Raw genomic sequence first — 23,915 nt, forward strand, 5'->3', positions numbered from 1 at the left:
CTCGCATTAATCCCAGATGCGTTTTATCATCAGGGTAATACTTTAACCCCTGCAGCTATTATGTGTCACAGGTTTGTAATATAAACCTATGTCTTTCACTATGAAGGTTGTAGGATCCTGGGCCACACCAACACAGACACCAGAGAGTCAAAGGTAAGTACAGAATTGTATTTCAGCGTTTATGCTTTATGATGCAGTTATAATGCATTATAAGACTTGACATAAGCATGTATGACTCCCTTGTTATGTCTTATTATCGTCTCATAATGGCCGTGACTAAATAACAACAATTTTGAGTTAGCCCTTTTGAAAATGTCCTACATACAGAAACAGGACATATCATTATGATAATACATTTTAAAGGCTCAGACAAGCTTATAACAACTAATGAAACATCATACTTGGAGGCTACATAAAGTGTTACCATCCTTCGAGATGCAATATTCAGAAATCGCTCTGCCATTTCCTCGTTGCTAAAATTAGAATTGTTTGCCTAATTTCTGTTTACTGCTGTGATATATATTTTCCTTAACCAAAAATATTGTATTTTCACCTGTGTGAAGCTGGTGTACAAAACCGAAAGTAAAAGACCCCAAAATGAAACTTAAGAACCGGCAACATAGAAATAGCACACATAGAACATATCTACTATTTCTTAGACATTTCTATGTGAATTTGGTTGGATCTCCCAAAAAAGTTTACTTTTAGCATGATCTTTTCCTTCCCTGGATTCTAGTAGATATTATAGCGACCTTAACATACACCTTGCGACCTTGTCAACAGGTTAGGATCTGGTTAAGGTGTTACCTTGACTGTTGCTGGGCTAGGGTTCGAGTCTATGAATTTCAGACAGACAGGCAGACAGACAGACAGACAGCATAACACATACATCATATACCAGGGATCATCAACTAGATTCAGTCGCGGGCCGTTGGGGGCTCAGAACATGATTACAAATCATTTGTAGACTGCAAATTGTCCGCAAGAAGCCCAAACAAAAAAAAAACGAATATTTATTTATTAATTGCTCAGAAGACTTGGGGACCAAATATTACCACCCGAGGGCCAAATTCGGGGAAGTTGGGGAACCCTGGCATATACTGTATACACACATTAACCCTGCAGTCACAAACGCATGCACACCGATACACACACATGCATGTCACAGCAGGAGAGGAATATAGAGGGGAGAGCATGTGCAGAGGAAGGAGGAATATAGAGGAGAATCGACAGCATTAACTTAACATAGACCCTACACTAAGTACTGTATATAGACGTTAGTATACCTAAAGGGGCAATCTGCAATTCAAACAATAACAAAGCTCACACCCAAGCAATGTTTTGGTCAACAGCTTAGGGATAGGGGTGGAGAAATGTAACCGCTCTCAAATTCATAGACAGAGCTATGGATGCAAAGAGTGGCCATGCATGAGATCAAAATGATCATTTGAAACATGTTTTGAGGCTATAGCCCACAGTGTTTGTTTACAAACGCATTGTTAACAAACAATGGACTTAAACAAGCTTATTGTTTGGGTTCTGACGGGGTTAGCCAGTTCATAAGTTATATTCCTCAAGAATAAATGGCTCCATATCATTCATTTAAAAGTCCAAAAATGTATGTAGCAATTGCGGATTGTTCCTTTAAGTCAGAGTGTTAACCTGCTTTTAACCTCTGTAGATGACGTACAATAGTAGACATGCATTTGACATTAGCACAACCATAGACATCAGTAGACTTACGGTAGTCTACTGACCTGCCGATGACATGTTACATTAAACAAGCACTACAAACATAGACATCAGTAGACTTACGGTAGTCTACTGACCTGCCGATGACATGTTACATTAAACAAGCACTACAAACATAGACATCAGTAGACTTACGGTAGTCTACTGACCTGCCGATGACATGTTACATTAAACAAGCACTACAAACATAGACATCAGTAGACTTACGGTAGTCTACTGACCTGCCGATGACATGTTACATTAAACAAGCACTACAAACATAGACATCAGTAGACTTACGGTAGTCTACTGACCTGCCGATGACATGTTACATTAAACAAGCACTACAAACATAGACATCAGTAGACTTACGGTAGTCTACTGACCTGCCGATGACATGTTACATTAAACAAGCACTACAAACATAGACATCAGTAGACTTACGGTAGTCTACTGACCTGCCGATGACAGTCGCTCTGGATAAGAGCGTCTGCTAAATGACTTAAATGTAAATGTAATGTTACATTAAACAAGCACTACAACCATAGATATCAGTAGACTTACATGTGTCATTTGATTCAAAACTCCCCCACACACAGGAAGAGTTTATAAACTGGTAGGCGTTTGTTGAGTCGCTTCAAATTCAGACACACACACACACCCACGCTCCGACACACACACACACACACACACACACACACACACACACACACACACACACACACACACACCCACGCTCCGACACACACACACGCACACACACACGCACACGCACACACACACACACACACACACACACACACACACACACACACACACACACACACACACACACACACACACCCACGCTCCGACACACACACACACACGCACACACGCACACGCACACACACACGTATGCAATACATGCAGACCCTCTAGCAGTGTGTATGTTGCAAGCTTGTTGTTTCTGTGCTGGGGCTTGTGGGTCTGTCGGCGAGGCTGATCAATGAGCTCTTACTGCTTCCCCAGGATTATCAGCCGAGTTCACCAGGAGGGGAAGGTTATTACTCACACAGCACAGCAGAGAGAGAGAGAGAGAAGAGAAGAGAGAGGGAGAATGAGAGAGGGAGAGCGAGAGAGGAGGAGGAAGAGGAGAGGGAGAGAGAGAGAAGAGAGAGAGAGGGAGAATGTGAGACGGAGAGCAAGAGGAGGAGGAAGAGGAGAGGGAGAGAGAGGGAGAATGAGAGAGGGAGAGCGAGAGAGGAGGAGGAAGAGGAGAGAGAGAGAGAGAAGAGAGAGAGGGAGAGAGGAGGAGGAAGAGGAGAGGGAGAGAAGAGAGGGAGGGAGAATGAGAGAGGGAGAGCGAGAGAGGAGGAGGAAGAGGAGAGAAAGAGAGACAGGGGTGGTGAGTGTCAGGAGAAGAAAGAAAGATGTGCAGCCTTGCACGTGGGGGTCCTGATGCACAGATGGTGGACAGATAGGGGGACAAGAAATAGACAGATAGAAAGGGAGGAGAAAGTGGGAGAGAGAGGAGAGATAGAGAGGCACATCAGCAGATAAGAAGGTAGAGAGAGTGGCAAGCCAACCTGAGAGTGAACCATGCACACAAGCCATAAAACACTGGACGTATGACACATAATGTGTGATTCCTATTGGTCACCATTCAAGTGCATCCAATAGGGGTATGTAGAGGTGTTGTATTTAATTTGGTGTATGTGCATTTATAAAGGAATCACTCTGTAATGTGGTTCCGGAGGACTCATAATAGCATGTACAAAACACCTAGCTAAGCTAGCACACCTGCACAGCCTCCAAGCCCATCCTTCAGCGTGCTGCTACAGACCACATTACATCTCATAGCTAGCTACCCACCCCCCTGAGGTTTTCCCTATGTCGGCCCATTTTACAGGCGCTTTCACTCGGACAGTGTGTAACAGCTCTCTGCTCGGTGGGAGTTTTCATAGACATCCCTGAGATCCAGCAAATTTCAGCCCACCTGCAGCCCGAAGCAAACCAAAGACCTAAAGGTATACCGTTGAGACCTTGTAGTCCATCAAGGCTGTTCATTTTGACCTTGACAGCGTGGCCAAAACAGCACTGTAGTAGCTAACCTATACGTTACTTCATTCTTTGTCTATCTTTGTCTCTCTCATCTCTCTCTCTCTCCCTCCCCCTCTCCCTCCCCATTTCTCCCTCCCTCTTTCTCTCTCTCCCCCTCTCCCTCCCTCTTTCTCTCTCCACCCTCTCTCCCTCCCCCTTTTTCTCCCCCCTCTCTCTCCCCCTCTCTCCCTTCCCCCCTCTCTCTCTCCCCATCTCTCCATTGAGGGAGGGAGAGCTCTTGTATCCTTTCCATTCTAGCAATGCTGCTGATACGGTTAGGGGCTGTGACAATTCTCAGGGTGCAGTGGTGGAAGATTGTTTGGGTGTGTGTGTGTGTGGTGGAGGAGGAGGGAAGGGGGAGGGGGGGCGACAACAGAGCGGGGAAGGAAGGGGTGACAGAGAGGACAAGACATCTGGAAGACACGCAAATGAAAAATAATGTTGCTGCTGTGTCGAGAGGCTAGAGGCAAGAGGGCTGCGTGTGTTTGTCGTGCCCTGAGCATGTGTGAGCCGGGAAAAACAAATACACTCACACACACATACACACACACACACACACAAACACACACACACACACTTCTGTAGTGACGCGGCTTCCCTCTAGGCTCGCTAGTGTGTGGATGGCTGACAGCAGCACTGACTGACTCCAGGATTCCACTTCCTTCACACACACACACACACACACACACACACACGCACACACACACGCACACGCACACATGCGCACACACACACACACACACACACATGCACACACGCACACACGCGCACACACACATACACACACACACACACACACACACACACACACACACACACACACACACACACACACACACACACACACACACACACACACACACACACACACACACCAACGATGAAATGCTGACAGTTGTTTGAAAACATTGAGAGGAAATTGTCTGATAAATAGACAGCGCTCGAAAGAAGAGGTTTTATTTCCTAGATACAGTGTTTAGAATGAGGATTGATAGTATTGGCGGTTGGTTGTTGACAAATGTTTGGCTCTGCAGGGTTCAAAGTGTTGTTAGAGATGGAAGCCACTAGGGGCTGCTGTTAGCCTCACAGTGTTGAGACACACCTCTGGGCATTGTCTCACAGTGGATCTGCTTATTGACAGTAGAGCTGAAGGTAAAGTACAGATTACAGATTTATCTTTACAAATTGCAATTTTATTTTCTCTGACGAAATCCACTTTATTGCTTATAAAATGTGATACTCAACTAATTTGAATCGTAAAGTGCACCTGAAGGGAACAGATAGATGCATGTGATGTGTCTGTATAATAGCACAGGTACATTAAATACACAGATACCTAATATTGGTGGAAAATATACATTTGTTATCTACCCTACCCTAATCTAAACTGTCTGGCCCTTTAGAAGGAGACGTACCTGAGGTCTACCTATTGGCCCAATTTGTAAGTCGCTCTGGATAAGAGCGTCTGCTAAATGACTTAAATGTAAATGTAATGGATGACCTGATGACCTCAGGAAAACACATGCAATGAACACTTTCACTCATACCTGTGCTTACAGCAGACTACTAGACAAGACGCCACACAGACAAGAGTACTAGGCACAGACGTGGAAACCACGTTGATTCAACCAGTGTGTGCCCATGGGCTCCTAACCCCCCTCCCCTCCCCCATAAGCACAATTGTTAAATAAGTGGAAAGTGGAAGTAATAGAGATTCCGTCTCTCAGAGCTGAATTTGATTTGACTACCCCCCCTGAAAAAAATGCACAGAAAGAGACAAAAAAAAGAAGACATTTTTTTAACTGCGCCTCCATTTAAAACGGATTGCCGCAAAACAAACAGCCGCCATTTTCTTTAAAAAAAAAATCATTCCATCTTTATCTCGTTTTTTAATCTCTTCTTCCCATCTGTGTGGTGAGACTCTCTTTCTCATTCTCTCTCTTGTCATCCTTCACTGTCACTCTGTCGCTCGGAGCCTCGAGACTTTTGACCCCCATCCAGGTTCATCAGCGGGTCAGGAGCCGGGTGGGGGGGGGGGGGGGGGGGGGTGTATGTTGCCTCCCTCCTTGGCGGTGGATACAGCTGCTGCTGCCATGGCAACTGGCGACTAGACAGCAGAACAGATCAGAGCAGAACAGAGCAGAGCAGTCTGTGGATGCAGGGCTGCATCATTATGTCCTATAATCTGGCTGTAACTCCCTCTTTCTCACCCTTCCTCCCTCACCTCTTTACCCCTTCTCGCATCTTTCACCCTTCTTCTCCATTTCATATCTCATTAAGAGCGTACACGGGCGTTGTGGTTGAATAGGCTTTTGGGGTTTGAGATGGCCATACGGGTACGTCTTGATGGACGTAGCTTGCATTGCTAATTGCAAACCCAGTTAGAAAGTGCAAGCTATTTTATGAGGTGATGAGGAAAATACTACACCCGCAGGGGATATAAAACCCTTTCAAACACAAGTGTAGACCTTAAGACGTCTGCTTGCAACCCCTATTTGGCAGCACCACATATCCTAGAAAAACTGCGTGTTTATTACAATGAGAAATGATTGACGCTAAGTTACTATCTCGGAGGATGGAGAGACACTGACGAGTCCTCTGACGTCAAATAGAGAGGAGAGATGGACAGACAGAGGGAGAGGAAGACAAAAGAAATAGAGGAGAGCTAGAGAGAAGAAGAAGAGAAAGGAGATGGTGTGAAAGCAAGAATGAGATTGAAGAGAAGGGGAGAGGGAAAGAGAGAAAAAAGTTAGAGAGAAGAGAGGGAGGGCATGTGACTAATAACTAATAGCAAGAAGCAGCAGTGGCATCCAAAAGCTATTTTCTAGTGACGCTACTCCACCTGGTTTGGGTCTGAGCCCTCGAGGCAGTCGGAGACAAGCATGTCGGTTCACAGCCATAACACCTGGAGAGTCTCATTTCAGAAAAGTGTTCGCTTTTTCTCCCCCTCTCTCTCCCCCTTTCTCTCCCAATTTCTCTCACCCTTTCTTTCTTTCTTTCTTTCTTTCTTTCTTTCTTTCTTTCTTTCTTTCTTTCTTTCTTTCTTTCTTTCCCCCCTCCCTCTGGCTTTCTTCCCCAAACAAACATGATAAATGGTTATTGGTGTCATGCTAAAGCAAGAGCTGTCACGGACAAAGCTTTGATGTTCAACTACTTGAATTTCCTGCTTTGATGATTTCTCTTGGATCTAGATGAATTGATGCACAGTCATTTACGGTGTCATATAACACACTAAGTTAGCAATTGAACACATTCGCTGTGCGGTTTGGAGCCCCTTTGATTGTAGAGTAACTCAAGCATTTTCCCTCTGAGCCCTGCTTTCTGGAACAAATGCCCGTCCACTTAGACAAGAAGAATGCTTATCTCAAGTGCTTCAAGAGGCTCTTATCTCTCCTTCCTCCTCTTTGTATGAAAGTTGCGTAAGTTATCTAAGCTATGGTAGTTTCTCTGTGAGACACACACACACACACACACACACACGCACACGCACACACACACACACACACACACACACACACACACACACACACACACACACAAACACACACACACACACACTTCTCAGCGTAGCTAAAAGCATATATTGATTTATGCTTTTTACTTCTCATTGAACTTAGCACGGTTTGTTTAATATTTTTGGACATACCCCAAGCGGCCTGGGTCCAAATGAGTGTATGTAACTAAGATTTATTGTAATTCCCCATGTCGTTTGATTGGCCTGCCAATAGGTGGAGCTGTGTACATAAAACACAGAGGGAGAGAGACCGCAGTTGATGGTCAAATGCAGGAGGAGAGACACGGGAAAAGAAGGGCCATTCATTTATAGAGGGTCTCAATGTCAACTACTAGAGGATCATCTGGATGAAGCTGATGCTGAAAACCAACTCTGGTTAGTAAGGTGGTCAGAGATTCTGTCTGTAGAGGTAGATATTGACGGATTCCATAGCTCAAAGCCTACCTGAGTAGGTTTTAGCGAAGTAGTAGTAGCGAAGAGGGCACGACAGCGCCTCTTCCGCCTCTGGAGGCAGAAAAAGTTCTACTTCTGCACCATAGCATCTTGACTGGCTCCATCACTCGACCGCGAAGCGTTACAGAGGGTGGTGCGGACAGCCCAGTACATCACCAGGACCACAGGTAGTGTTGGAGGAAGGCCCGTAAAATTGCTAAAGACTCCAGGCCACCCAAGACATTATTTATTTATTTATTTATTATTTTACCCCTTTTTCTCCCCAATTCCGTGGTATCCAATTGTTTTTAATAGCTACTATCATGACTCATCGCTACAACTCCCGTACGGGCTCGGGAGAGACATGCGTCCTCCGATACACAACCCAACCAAGCCCCACTGGTTCTTAACACAGTGCGCATCCAACCCGGAAGCACCAATGTGTCGGAGGAAACACCGTGCACCTGGCAACCTTGGTTAGCGCGCACTGTGCCCGGCCCGCCACAGGAGTCACTGGTGCACGATGAGACAAGGATATCCCTACCGGCCAAGCCCTCCCTAACCCGGACGACGCTAGGCCAATTGTGCGTTGACCCACGGACCTCCCGGTCCCGGCCGGCTGCGACAGAGCCTGGGCGCAAACCCAGAGTCTCTGGTGGCACAGCTGGCGCTGCAGTACAGCGCCCTTAACCACTGCGCCACCCGGGAGGCCCTTGTTTTTGTTTTTAAACATAGACTGTTCACGCTGTTAAATAGTTAATTCATGGTTTCCCAGACTATCTGCACTGACTCTATGCACACTCACAAGACACACAACGCAGTGCCTTCAGAAATATTTGTATTTATTGTATGGGCTGCGTCTCAATCCACCACATCCGCAAGATGTCGGCCGGTGGCAGGTGTTACAGCGGTGTGTTTTGTCAGAGTATTGAAAAAAATATATATAATAATAATTTCCTGATCTTTCTTATATCTCTCAGATATAGAACAGACACTTCAAAACATCTGTTTTTTGTCACGTTCTGACCTTTATTCCTTTGTTTTGTCTTTATTTAGTATGGTCAGGGCGTGAGTTGGGGTGGGCAGTCTATGTTGGTTTTTCTATATTCTCTATTTCTGTGTTTGGCCTGATATGGTTCTCAATCAGAGGCAGCTGTCTATCGTTGTCCCTGATTGAGAACCATATTTAGGTAGCCTGTTTTCCTTTGTGTTATGTGGGTGGTTATTTTCAGTCTTTGTGTGTCTGCACCAGATAGAACGGTTTCGGTTGTCACGTTGTTGTTTTGTATTTTTGAAGTGTTCAGTTGTTTATTAAAAAGATGAACACTAACCACGCTGCGCTGTGGTCCTCTCCTTCTTCCACCCAAGACAACCGTTACAGTTTTTCCATGTATGAATCTGCAATTCAATGCGTTTCTATGGGCTAATACCAGTAAGGCCAAATTCAATGTTTCGTCAAATACTGTATGTTGTTGTTTTTTTTAATAGCTCAAGGGGTCCTAAAATGTTAAATCAAATAGCTAAATGATCCTTGGTATGACCATCTTGAACAATTCCACATGTCAGCTTTAGTAGTTATCTTTTAATTATTATTGTTAATTTTTTAACTCTTCGTCGTTGGGAATGGCTCGTAAGCAAGCATATCACGTTTAAGTCTACACCTGTCGAAGTTCGGCACACGTGACAAATCATATTCGATTTTCATTTGATTTGATTTGAGAATGAGTTCTGGCATTTGTCGATCTTTGGAGAGATGATTCTCAGAGTGAACCTGTTACCGTCAAGGGACACTATCTTATCCCACTGTTTTATTGTACTGATGAAGCAAATGACTTTGCTATAGGGTTGCTACTCTATAAATTCATTAGGACCCAACCAGTTAACTCTAATCAATATGGTTGAGACAGTAAGCCTGTGTGATGAATGTGGCCTATTATTCTTAGTCTCTCTTGTGGGATATGTGTAGCCTGGCCCTGATCCCAGATCAGTTTGAGCTGTCTTTCCAATTCCTATGGTCATTGTGTTTGGTGTGACAATGACCATAGCAGTTGACAAAACCAGCCATAACAGATTTGGGACCATGCTCAGATATGTGTAGATCCTGGTTGTTGTGATATACAGTAAGAGTCAAACATTTTGGACACACCTACTCATTCAAGGGTCTTTATTTATTTTTTACTATATTCCACATTGCACAATAATAGTGAAAATATATGTTATAGATTCTTCAAAGTAGCCACCCTTTGCCTTGATGGCAGCTTTGCACACTCTTAGCATTCTCTTAACCAGCTTCACCTGGAATGCTTTTCCAACAGTCTTGAAGGAGTTCCCACATATGCTGAGCACTTGTTGGTTGCTTTTCCTTCACTCTGCGGTCCAACTCATCCCAAACCATCTCAGATCATCTGATGCAGCACTCCATCGCTCTCCTTCTTGGTCAAATAGCCTTTACACAGCCTGGTCGTGTGTTGAGTCATTGTCCTGTTGAAAAACAAATGAAGGTCCCACTAAGCGCAAACCAGATGGGATGGCATATCGCTGTTTTTTTGGTGGCTACATGATTCTATATGTGTTATTTCATAGTTTTGATGTCTTCACTATTATTCTACAATATACTATTATTCTACAACCCTTGAATGAGTAGGTATGTCCAAACTTTTGACTGGCACTGTATATATTTTTAAAATCCAGTCAGGAAAACACTCCAAACAGCCTAACCGACCACTCGGAGAGGTCTGCATGGTCCTAAAGCACACTGTTGCCTCGTTTTGTATCGCATTCCAAAGATAAAACAGGGGGGGGGGGTGCAATTTCAGAATGTGCGGGGGACATGTTGCGCCCATGAATCACTTCTGTATGCCTGTGCAATCCCTATTGAATTACTACTGCCATCTGTGTGTGTAGTGTTTTGTCACTACTGATCACTACTGAATTGCTTCTGATATTTTTTCATTTCCTACATCAACCCCTTTTTGAATCGACCTGGCCCGGGTATCCTGGAAGGATATTGACCTCATCCCATCAGTAGAGGATGCCTGGTTATTCTTTAAAAGTGCCTTCTTCACCATCTTAAATATGCATTCCCCTTTCAACATTTTTTGAACCAGGAACAGATATAGCCCTTGGTTCACTCCAGACCTGACTGACCTTGACCAGCACAAAAACATTCTGTGGCATATCGAATAGCCCCCGTGATATGCAACTTTTCAGGGAAGTTAGGAACCAATATACACTGGCAGTTAGGAAAGCTAAGGCTAGCTTTTTCAAGCAGAAATTTGCATCCTGTAGCACAAACTCAAAAAAGTTCTGGGACACTGTAAAGTCCATGGAGAATAAGAGAACCTCTTCCCAGCTGCCCACTGCACTGAGGCGTGGATAACACTGTCACCCCCAATAAATTCACTATAATTGAGAATTTCAATAAGCATTTTTCTACGGCTGGCCATGCTTTCCACCTGGCTACCCCTACCCCGGTCAACAGCCCTGCACCACCCACAGCAACTCACCCAAGCCTCCCCCATTTCTCCTTCACCCAAATCCAGATAGCTGATATTCTGAAAGAGCTGCAAAATCTGGACCCCTACAAATCAGCCGGGCTAGACAATTTGGACCCTCTCTTCCCAAAATTATCTGCCGAAATTGTTGAAACCACTATTACTAGCCTGTTCAACCTCTCTTTCGTATCGTCTGAGATTCCCAAAGATTGGAAAGCTGCCGCGTTCATCCCCCTCTTCAAAGGGGGAGACACTCTAGACCTAAACTGCTACAGACCTATATCTATCCTACCCTGCCTTTCTAAGGTCTTCGAAAGCCAAGTTAACAAACAGATCACCGACCATTTCGAATCCCACCATACCTTCTCCGCTATGCAATCTGGTTTCAGAGCTGGTCATGGGTGCACCTCAGCCACGCTCAAGGTCCTAAATGATATCATAACCACCATCGATAAGAGACATTACTGTGCAGCTGTATTCATCAACCTGGCCAAGGCTTTCAACTCTGTCAATCACCACATTCTTATCGGCAGACTCAACAGCCTCAGTTTCTCAAATGATTGCCTCGCCTGGTTCACCAACTACTTCTCTGATAGAGTTCAGTGTGTCAAATCGGAGGGCCTGTTGTCCGGACCTCTGGCAGTCTCTATGGGGATGCCACAGGGTTCAATTCTCGGGCCGACTCTCTTCTCTGTATACATCAACGATGTCGCTCTTGCTGCTGGTGATTCTCTGATCCACCTCTACACAGATGACACCATTCTGTATACCTCTGGGCCTTCTTTGGACACTGTGTTAACTAACCTCCAGACGAGCTTCAATGCCATACAACTCTCCTTCTGTGGCCTCCAACTGCTCTTAAATGCAAGTAAAATTAAATGCATGCTCTTCAATCGATCGCTGCACGCACCTGCCCGCCCATCCAGCATCACTACTCTGGACGGTTTTGACTTATGTGGACAACTATAAATACCTAGGTGTCTGGTTAGACTGTAAACTCTCCTTCCAGACTCACATTAAGCATTTCCAATCCAAAATTAAATCTAGAATCAGCTTCCTATTTCGCAACAAAGCATCCTTCACTAATCCTGCCAAACATACCCCCGTTAAACTGACTATCCTACCGATCCACGACTTTGGCGATGTCATTTACAAAATAGCCTCCAACACTCTACTGAACAAATTGGATGCAGTCTATCACAGTGCCATTCATTTTGTGACCAAGGCCCCATATACTACCCACCACTGCGACCTGTATGCTCTAGTTGGCTGGCCCTTGCTTCGTACTCGTCGCCAAACCCACTGGCTCCAGGTCATCTACAAGTCTCTGCTATGTAAAGCCCTGCCTTATCTCAGCTCACTGGTCACCATAGCAGCACCCACCAGTAGCACGTGCTCCAGCAGGTATATCTCACTGGTCACCCCCCAAAGCCAATTCTTCCTTTGGCCACCTTTCCTTCCAGTTCTCTGCTGCCAATGACTGGAACGAACTGCAAAAATCACTGAAGCTGGAAACTCATATCTCCCTCACTAGCTTTAAGCACCAGCTGTCAGAGCAGCTCACTGATCACTGCACCTGTACATAGCCCATCTGTAAATAGCCCATCCAACTACCTCATCCCCATACTGTATTTATTTATTTATCTTGCTCCTTTGTACCCCAGTATCTCTACTTGCACATTCATCTTCTGCACATCTACCATTCCAGTGTTTATTGCTATATTGTAATTACTTCGCCACAATGGCCTATTTATTGCCTTACCTCCCTTATCCTATCTCATTTGCAGACACTGTATATAGACTTTTTTCCACTGTATTATTGACTGTATGGTTGTTTATTCCATGTGTAACTCTGTGTTGTTGTATGTGTCGGACTGCTTTGCTTTATTTTGGCCAGGTTGCAGTTGTAAATGAGAACTTGTTCTCATCTAGCCTACCTGGTTAAATAAAGGTGAAATAAAATAAATAAAAATATCCTCTTTTTAGTTGTAGCCACATAGCCTTTTTGAAAATAAAGACAAACACAAGAGGTAACCAATTATAAGCCTATTATCAAACATTATCAATCATCTGCTAACAGAGGACACATAAGACAATACAGAAAAACATTTGATAAACCATGTTAATCTTACCAACAATGGCCTCCAGTCTGCTTATGTCAAGGGCCTCCTTGGCAACAAGTCAAAAGGGTAAGTATTAGAAGTCGACCAATTATGATTTTTCAACACCGATACCGATATTATTGGAGGACCAAAAAAGCCGATACAGATTAATTGGCCGATTTTTTAAAAATGTATTTGTAATAATGACAATTACAACAATACTGAATGAACACTTATTTTATCTTAACATAATACACCAATCAAATCAATTTAGCCTCAAGTAAATAATGAAACATGTTAATTTTCGTTTAAATAATGCAAAAACAAAGTAAAAGTGCAATATGTGCTATGTAAGAAAGCTAACATTTCAGTTCCTTGCTCAGAACATGAGAACATATGAAAGCTGGTGGTTCCTTTTAACATGAGTCTTCAATATTCCCAGGTAAGAAGTTTTAGGTTGTAGTTATTATAGGAATTATAGGACTATTTCCCTCTATACCATTTGTATTTCATTAACCTTTGACTATTGGATGTTCTTATAGGCACTTTAGTATTGCAAGTATAACAGTATAGCTTCTATCCCTCTCCTCGCTCCTCCCTGGGCTCGAACCAGCAACACAACGAAAACAGCCACCATCGAAGCAGCGTTACCCATGCAGAGCAAGGGGAACAACTACTAGAAGGCTCAGAGACGAGTGACGTTTGAAACGCTATTAGCGTGCTAACTAGCTAGCCATTTCACTTCGGTTACACCAGCCTCATCTCAGGAGTTGATAGGCTTGAAGTCATAAACAGCGCAATGCTTGACGCACAACGAAGAGCTGCTGGCAAAACGCATGAAAATGCTGTTTGAATTCATGTTTACGCGCCTGCTTCTGCCTACCACCGCTCAGTCAGATACTTAGATACTTGTATGCTTGTATGCTCAGTCAGATTATATGCAACGCAGGACACGCTAGATAATATCTAGTAATATCATCAACCATGTGTAGTGATTATGATTGATTGTTTTTTATAAGATACGTTTAATGCTAGCTAGCAACTTACCTTGGCTTACTGCATTCGCGTAACAGGCAGTCTCCTTGTGGAGTGCAACGAGAGAGAGGCAGGTCGTTATTGCGTTGGACTAGTTAACTGTAAGGTTGCAAGATTGGATCCCCCGAGCTGACAATGTGAAAATCTGTCGTTCTGCCCCTGAACAAGGCAGTCAACCCACCGTTCCTAGGCCATCATTGAAAATAAGAATGTGTTCTTCACTGACTTGCCTAGTTAAATAAAGGTTTAAAAAAAAAATTGAAATAAAATTTAAATCGGCAAATCGGCACCCAAAAATACCGATTTCCGATTGTTATGAAAACTTGATATTGTCCCTAATTAATCGGCCATTCCGATTAATCGGTCGACCTCTAGTAAGTATACTAATACGGACATACTGTACATTTGCATTCAAACACACATACTTATTAGCCAGAATTATGACAACTGCATAGCTACATTTCAATTTGGCTAGGAGAAGCGAGAGGGATAACTAGGTCCAAAATCTGTTTTCTCCAGTAGGTGGCATTTTTGTCTTTTTTTTCGCTCACCAAGCGAGGAGTTTTTTTTGTCACAAGTGTCGAATTTGGTTGCCAAAAAAAAATGTATTGCTTATTTGCCACATCTGGCTTATTTGACTGAATAGAAGTTTCGCAATGCTTAGGTTGTTACTAGTGTACTGGTAGAGTGTACTGATGTAAGTAGGACACGTGATATCCCGGCAACTTTGAGAAGAAAAAAAACGTTATATTGGAGTTGTGCCTGTTGTTCACACATGTACTGTATCTGCCCTCTTATTGGCTAGAATTGTCCCACCTGATCGTCACTCCACCGCACTGCCTTCCGTTTTTTAAGACATTTGTTTTCATTTTTAGAGTGGCCACTTGAGTATCTGGTCAATATAATCGATCATCTGTGCTAACAACAACCAACAACTTCCTGTTTTGTCTTCTTCTGCGTTCGCAAGCACAGGAAGCCACGAGCTGCAAAACTCTACCTGATTGCGATTGAAAAGCCTGTGTAGCAAAGTTATTTACTACCAACATTAAGTAGTAACAATCTCTGCCTGATTACTACGGGAAGCACTACTGTTTTCCATCTGAACACTACAAGTCTCTACTTGTGTATCTTGAGTAGTGCATCATCTACACATTCACTACACAATTCCTACAAGTCTCTACATAGTCACTCTTGAACAAATAGGTTTTGCGTAGTAATTCAGTAGTACTTTTTCATGAGGGTTTCCATGTTTTTAATCAAGGTGGTGGGAGGCTAACATGCATAAATGAGCAACAAAGCATCATTTACACAGTATCTTGGTGGAGAGGTTATCATATGCTGTTGAAAGTTAGATGGAAGTTGGTGCTAGTTTTAGAGACAGTAAAGGACTGACCCTTGAGTTGTGTCTGGGGCCTTGAAGGAATTGTAAACATGGACATGCTTGCAGGCAAAGCATGTACCCACATCAACTACTTTATGTTGACTCTTCTTCTCACACACACACACACACACACACACACGCACACACACACACGCGCACACACGCACACACACACGCGCACACACGCACACACACGCACACACACACACATGCGCACACACACACGCACACGCACGCACACACGCACACACACACACACGCACGCACACGCACACACACACACACGCACGCACGCACGCACGCACACACACACACACACACGCACACTTCAGCATTGGGTTAAAAGGTAGTTAGATCAGCAAAACAAATGAGTCAACGAAGGGTGTCTGGAGTCAGATTGTCCATGGAGGTGTATCTGTCACTGCTCTGAGTGCTGGTCAGTTGATGAGCATCAGGACTGTAATGTGCTGGTATTTGGAGGGCAGGAAGAAGAAGGGAGTGGTGTAGGTGGAGGGGATGTGTGGGGAAGGTTTTGTCTGACTGATGTGGTGGTGGAAGCAGGCTGGAGGAAGAGGCTTTTAAGGGGAACGGTGTGGACCTACAGGCGTGGGACAACGTGACATCCTGATCACGACTCACTCCGATGCATTAATAAGACACGAGGAGACTGGGCTGAATCTCCCATGTTCCTCATATCTTACTCCAATGGCCCTGTGCAGCATCCTCCGTGGAGGCCAGAGCCAGGATGTGAATGAGGAGTGTGAGGCCTGCAGAACGAACACCTGTGGAGACGGAGTGACAGCCAGCCAGGCTCTTGCATTAGTAAAGCCTCCCTACTCTCTACTACCCTGTGGCTCCACTGAAAGAGAGATGTCAGACTAGACGTGGCTGTGGCTCGTTTGTGTAAGCTACTGCGGCTGTCTGCATGACCGAGCCACAGGCAGGTAGCTACAGATGCTAATGTCCTTTATTATGTTGGCTCACTCCGGACAGAGAGGGAGAAGAGAAGGAAACAGACAAAGCAGAGGTATAGCAATGATATGGCAAAAGGAGAGTGGCACGCTTAAAATAGAACCTGCGTGAGCCCTGTGTGCAATGAATGACTAAGATGTTTGATGTGGCAGCATTCAGTCGATAGCGAGCTTATGTGTGTGTGTGTGTCTGCAGGTTGTTGAGCTGCACTAGTCGAACACTGTTCCCTGTTGCCCTGACTACGGCAGGGTCAAACCTGTTACATTACCTTGTCGTGTTTGAGTCCCCAGGGCACCAAACCAACGAACGGCATGCCGACCGCCACGCCACGGTGAGTAATCGTGCTCTGTGTGTACGTGTGTTGCCATTGATTTTGTCTCAGGCTCCCTGCTTCCCCAATTACCTCCAGCCACAGCCTGTTAGTGTGTGTGTGTGAGTGTGTGTATGTGTGTGCTTGTGATTGTGTGTGTGTGTGTTTGTTAGTCCCTGTGCTGTCAGAGGGAGGCTGTGTGGACTACTGGGGCCTTGCTGAGCGCCTTGTTAACTCTGCTAATTGCCCCTGATGTTTCCTTTAATTAGTGAAACAGCCTGAGCTATCACACACACACACACACACACACACACACACACACACACACAAACATATGAAAAAGTTATAACAAATACATCTCAAAAAGATTGTTTAAAATGAAAATTAAATCGAAGAAAATTAAAAGTGCATTAACGTTCTACTTTAAAGTTCATCTGAGCTTAAGGAACTGTATTAGGGCCTTCCATGGCTTCCTGTTTCACCGGAGTATAAAATAAATGTTTCATCCATCACCATGGGGAATGGCAAAGAACTCACAAACGAAAAGAGTCAAAGGGTTGTTGACCTTCATGCAAAAAATATATACCACTTACCACTATTAGGGAAATAATTAAGACGTTTAAAACCACTGGAACAGTGTTAAACTCAACAAATCAATTTTACTTCAGATTCTGAAGTTTTTCCAAATTTCACCAAACTTCAAATTTCGAAGTTACTCCAAACGTCAACTTTCGAAGTGTTTTTGACATTGTTCCATTTTCTCCAATGGTATTTTTTTTAATTTCATGTTTTGGATAGGTTTTGGCATTGAAAGAAGGATACACATGCAGACAATAACCCCATACCTAGTGTGGTGGACCTTTGATGGTATGGGGCTGTTTTGCTTCCACTGGTCCTGGGGCCCTTGTTAAGGTCAACAGCATTATGAAGTCTACCAAGTAGCAGGATATTTTATGTAAAAACCTGGTTGCCTCTGCCAGGAGGCTGGAACTTGGCTGCGAGTGGATCTTCCAGTGAGACAATTGAGCTGTTCTTGAAGCAGCAGATACTATTCCTGGGGTGAGTAGCTGCTGCCCCCAAGCACACATCAAAATCCAGAAAGGAATGGTTAATTGGCCACAAAACCAACATTTTTCAATGGCCATTTAAGTCTCCGGACTTGACCCCCGTTGAAAACCTGTGGTTGGAGTGCATGGGCATTCCATTAGCACAGACCGAAGGATGTCAATGATCTGGAAAGATTCTGCATGGAGGAATGGAATGGTCTCAGATCCCTCTCAATGTGTTATCCCAATCTCATGAAAGCATTATAGAAAAAGGCTCTGTGCTGTTATCCTCGCAAGGGGAGGGTACACAAAATATTGACAACATGGTGCCAATAATTGTACACCTATCTTTTAGGGAGAAAATGTTTTTACTTGTTCAAACCTCTTGAGGATCGTACCCTTTTCTTTCCCAGTTTTCGCTTAAAATGACATACCCAAATCTAAACGCCTGTAGCTCAGGACCTGAAACAAGGATATGCATATTCTTGATACCATTTGAAAGGAAACACCTAGAAGTTTGTGGAAATGTAGTAGAATATAACACAGGACCCCTCCTCCTCCAGTATTTATGCTGCAGTAGTTTATGTGTCGGGGGGCTAGGATCAGTTTGTTATATCTGGAGTACTTCTCCTGTCTTATCCGGTGTCCTGTGTGAATTTAAGTATGCTCTCTCTAATTCTCTCTTTCTCTCTCGGAGGACCTGAGCCCTAGGACCATGCCTCAGGACTACCTGGCATGATGACTCCTTGCTGTCCCCAGTCCACCTGGCCGTGCTGCTGCTCCAGTTTCAACTGTTCTGCCTGTGATTATTATTATTTGACCATGCTGGTCATTTATGAACATTTGAACATCTTGGCCATATTCTGTTATAATCTCCACCCGGCACAGCCAGAAGAGGACTGGCCACCCCTCATAGCCTGGTTCCTCTCTAGGTTTCTTTTTCTTTCTAGGGAGTTTTTCCTAGCCACCATGCTTCTACACCTGCATTGCTTGCTGTTTGGGGTTTTAGGCTGGGTTTCTGTACAGCACTTTGAGATATCAGCTGATGTACGAAGGGCTATATAAATACATTTGATTTGATTTGATTAGATCTGGTAAAAGATAATACAAACCAAAAAACATGTTTTTTTTATATTTTCTTTTCTTTCATCATCTTTGAAATGCAAGAGAAATGTCATAATATAATATTGCAGTTTAGGTGAAATTTAGAGTGTGGCCACTAGATGGCAGAAGTGTGTTTGCAACGTTTCAGATTGATCCAGTGAAGAATTGCAATACTGGACAATATTTTGTATCAAGTCTGCCCAAATGTGCCAAATTAGTCAATTGATCCATTTTCAGTACATAACTATAGAGAACATACCAAATTAATACGGTAATACAAAATGTAAGTGTACACACTCCCAGGAATGTCATACATGACGGAACATTAGCTAATACACTATCTTTCACACATCAAGATGGCCGGGCAGGGTTGGTTTGGAGCCAAAGACAACAAGGGTTCAAACTGTAGAACCCAGTTCCTACATTTAAACATAAAAATCTATTTTATCAAACAAAACTATGCTACATTTTATCTCTGGCACCCTCAGAATTACAAATCAGAGCAAGGTTACTGAATGTAAGTACATAATTTACCTTCAGAGTGGAATATATCAAACCAGTTGCCGTGCTAAGTTTTTTGTTGTTGTGCACTCTACTCAAACAATAGCATGGTATTTTTTTCACTGTAATACTGTAAATTGAACGATGCAGTTAGATTAACAAGAATTTAAGCTTTCTAACCGTATAAGACATGTCTATGTCCTGGAAAGTTTGCTGTTACCTACAACTGTCATGCAGTTTAGCACATTAGCGCACGTTAGCTCAACCGGCCCGGTATAGGGACACCGATCCCGCAGAGGTTAAACAACATTTCTTTCTCCGAGTAATTGTATTAGTATCAAATAATATATTGGACTTTTTTTGGGAACGTACACTATAGCTCACTATTTTTATTTACACAGTCTTTTTTGCTCGTCTTTATCAAGGGTGCCAATCATTTCGGGGGTGACTGTATTGTATCCATTTGAATTCGTAACATACTTTATCATACGAAGTGCATTTGCATATCATACAAAATGTAAGTTATCCTACTAAATGGAGGTGAACAAATGTACGTTGACTATGTTACGTTGACCCCTGAGTCCAGGTTGTACTCCGCCTGGTCTGTCTGTGTACAGTACAGTAAATATTAGACATATAGTATGTGGCTGCAAGCTAACACATGACTGTTACTGGAAATAATAGGCCTGAGCTGTGTGTGCATGACACCACAGAGCTGTAAAGATCTCGGTTTCTATAGACCCCTCAGTCATTTAATTGAATGCCATTTATTTAACAAGGATAGTCGACTCAGTAACACTAGTTTCCCAGGGAGTCGTGGGATCTATAAAATAGACCCCCTCTGGTTCTAGTGTATGTTGGTACCATTGTTCCAATCAGACCCTGTCTCAGCTCAATAATGAAGGAGAGAGAGGGATGCATTTATTTTTGCTCTATCTGACCTTTTGTTCAGGCCCAAACTGTCCTGTCCTGTCCTGTCCTGTCCACTGTGTCTGTCTGTGTGTGTCTGTGTCTGCCTGTGTTCTCTCATACTGGTTTGTCCTTAGTGGAGTATACTGTACACCAGAGCTGTTCTCTCTCTCTCTCTCTCTCTCTCTCTCTCTCTCACTCTCACTCTCACACACATATACACACACACATATACACACACACACACACACACACAGCCATGGCGCAGCTCCTTAATGACTGCCATCCCTCTCTGTGCCATGTTATTAATTAGCTCAATGATCCTTGCCGATAGGACCTGTGTCATGGATTAGAGCCTCCAGCAAAGCAGCAGCCAGCAGCCAGCAGCCAGTAGCTAGCAGTCAGCAGCTAGCACCCGCACCCCTGCCTACCCTCCCAGCACACCCGCACCCCTAGCTACTGCTGCCTACCTACACCACCCCCTCCCCCCGCCCCGCCCCGCCTGGCAGGGATAAATCATGATACCGGAGGGAGAACCACTGTAGTGCTCAGCAGCTCTCATGGACTGTTACCTGCTCAGTCGTATTGTGTTCTACCCTGTTGTTTTCTAAGGCAATAATGTTTCATATCTTCTCATCATTGCTGATTCCCACATTACATGGATTTGTCACCTATTCCATTCTGTTCTATTCCAATCATTGATTTTAGGCTCCCGAGTTCTTGTCCTCTTCAGTGTCTTTGTTGTGTATAATCGTCGAGGTGTCTTTCCTTGTGTCTCCCCCAGATCCAGGTGTTCATCAAGGGCTTGGTCACTGTGGCATGCAAATCTGAATTGATATTATTGTCAGAGTGAAAAAATGGGGGGAAATGGGAAAGCAACCACTTCAGATGCCTTGCTGATGTACAGAGTAAATAAACATAAACATCACTGTCAAAATAGAATGAAGAGAGAACATGGGCGGAGTGGTAGCTAACAAACAGTGCTTCTTCTTGATTCAATTGTATTCGGATCACCATTAGCCGATGCCAATGGCGACAGCTAGTCTTACGGGGGTCCGACACATGATGAAAGAGACATAACATTTTACATACATTAAAAAAACACGGTGGTGTGTTTGTGTGTGTGTGTGTGCGTGCGTGAGTGTGTTTGTGTGTGTGTGTGTAGGCATCTATCAGTCACACATTACATATCACTACATACACACAAAAAGTAGGTCACATGGGGGAGAGGCGTTGTGCCGCGATGTCTGACTTTATTTGTTTTTTGAAACCAGGTTTGCTGTTCACTTGCGCTTATGGAAGGGAGTTCCATGCAATACTGGTTCTGTACAATACTGTACCTTTCCTTGAATTTGTTCTGGACCTGGGGACAGTGAAAAAGAACCCTGGTGGCATGTCTGGTGGGGTAAGTGTGAGAGTCAGTGCTGTGTGTCAGTTGACTATGCAATTCTTACGCTCTTATAAAAACAAGACGTGATGCAGTCAGTCTCTCCTCATCTCTTAACCAAGAGAGATAGTATTGATATTATACCTCTTCTGATTACAATGAAGAGCAAAACGTGCCACTCTGTTCTGGGCCAGCTGCAGCTGCACTAGTTCCTTCTTTGCAGCTTGACCATATGACTGGACAATCAAGATAAGATCAAACTAGACCCTGTCCGACTTGTTTTGTGGATTGGGGTGTCGAAAAATCTTAGCATCTCTTTATCACATACAGACCTTCCCCCATCTCTACAACCATTGAATCAATATGTTTTGACCGTGACAGTTAACAATCTAAGCTAACACTAAGTAATTTAGTCTCCTCAACTCCTCAACTCATTACCAGATTCAGCTGAGGTCTAGAACTTAGGGAATGATTTGTACCAAATACAATGCTCTTAGTTTTAGAGATGTTCAGGACCAGTTTATCTCTATAAAACATATTTTATATTTGAGATTCTTCAATTAGCCACCCTTTTCCTTGATACAGCTTTGCACACTCTTGGCATTCTCAACCAGCTTTAAGAGGTAGTCGCCTGGAATGCATTTAAATTAACAGGTTTAACAGGAGTGCTTTGTTAAAAGTTCATTTGTGGAATTTCCCTCCTTCTTAATGCATTTGAGCCAATCAGTTGTGTTGTGACAAGGTGTGTGTGTGTGGGGGGGGTATACAGAAGATGGCCCTACTTGGTTAAAGACCAAGTCCATATTATGGCAAGAACAGCTCAAATAAGCAAAGAGAAATGACAGTCCATCATTACTTTAAGACATGAAGGTCAGTCAATACAGAACATTTCAAGAACTTTGAACGTTTCTTCAAGTGCATTCGCAAAAACCATCAAGCGCTATGATGAAACTGGCTCTCATGAGGACTGCCACAGGAATGGAAGACCCAGAGTTACCTCTGCTGCAGAGGACAAGTTCATTATACCCTGACTACACCGCTCGCGTCGTGTGTGTTAGCGTTGCAAAATAAATGTAGAAATCTATAATATTCAATTATTGCACCCACACTGCTCGCGCGCGCCAACGAGCATCTGCGTTACCAAGGGCTAAAACAGAAGTCAGTTCTATTTGAGACGCAGATTGAGCTGCAAGTCCTGCCTCTCCCGTCTCTTCATTGGTTTATAGAAGCCATCTCCTCATTGGTTATACCCACGTGGGTGACTGATAGATGCATGAGGTCGGTGGCGGTAATGCACCTAATTTATGAAAGTTGCCAATCCCAATATAAAGTCAACAGAAGAAAAAGGCTGGAAGGAGGAGAGATGACTAGAAATTATTTGGTTGGCCAATTAGCTAGCAACAGCAAGCTAGCTAAATAGGACAAATTAGCTAGCAAGTGCAAACTAGCTAGCTAAATTACCAAAACAATGTAATGCTTTTCGACCTGTCCCCAAATTAATGTCATTGGTTCAGAGTTTGTTTTGATATTTTAACCTGCGTGTCGTGATCGCGTTTGGTGTGGGGGGACAAAATACATTTATGCACAATGGTGCACGATGGTGCACAATGGCGCACACTCGCAGCCGGTTTGGGTTCCGTGTTAGAGTTACCAGCCTCAGAAATTGCAGTCCAAATAAATGCTTCACAGAGTTCAAGTAACAAACACATCTCAACATCAACTGTTCAGAGGAGACTGGCCTTCATGATGGAATTTCTGTAAAGAAACTACTACTAAAGGACCCCAATAATAAGCAGAGACTTGCTTGGGCCAAGAAATACGAGCAACAGACATTAGACAGGTGGAAATTTGTCCTTTAATCTGGAGTCCAAATGGAACATTTTTGGTTCCAACTGCCGTGTCTTTGTGAGATGCG

Source organism: Oncorhynchus nerka, linkage group LG20 (genome assembly GCF_034236695.1).
Source record: "Oncorhynchus nerka isolate Pitt River linkage group LG20, Oner_Uvic_2.0, whole genome shotgun sequence".
Classification (NCBI taxonomy): Eukaryota; Metazoa; Chordata; class Actinopteri; order Salmoniformes; family Salmonidae; genus Oncorhynchus; species Oncorhynchus nerka.